Raw genomic sequence first — 256 nt, forward strand, 5'->3', positions numbered from 1 at the left:
TCAAGTTCTCGCCCCGCCCCTAACAACATAGTTATACAAATCAATAGTCTTATTTGGATGATAGAATTATCAAATATTTATTATTCCATTGAAATATTAACGGATTTAAAATACCTGTTAGAAACCCTTTCAAATCCCTTTCCAATGCTTGTTTTTGTTTTCGATGTATTCATACGTCTTATTGTCACGTGACAAACTACAGTTATTGGAAAATAAACGCCGGTTTGGCTAACTGGTTTATTGAAGGGAGTGATAG

This window comes from Lottia gigantea (assembly GCF_000327385.1).
Source record: "Lottia gigantea unplaced genomic scaffold LOTGIsca_4, whole genome shotgun sequence".
Classification (NCBI taxonomy): Eukaryota; Metazoa; Mollusca; class Gastropoda; family Lottiidae; genus Lottia; species Lottia gigantea.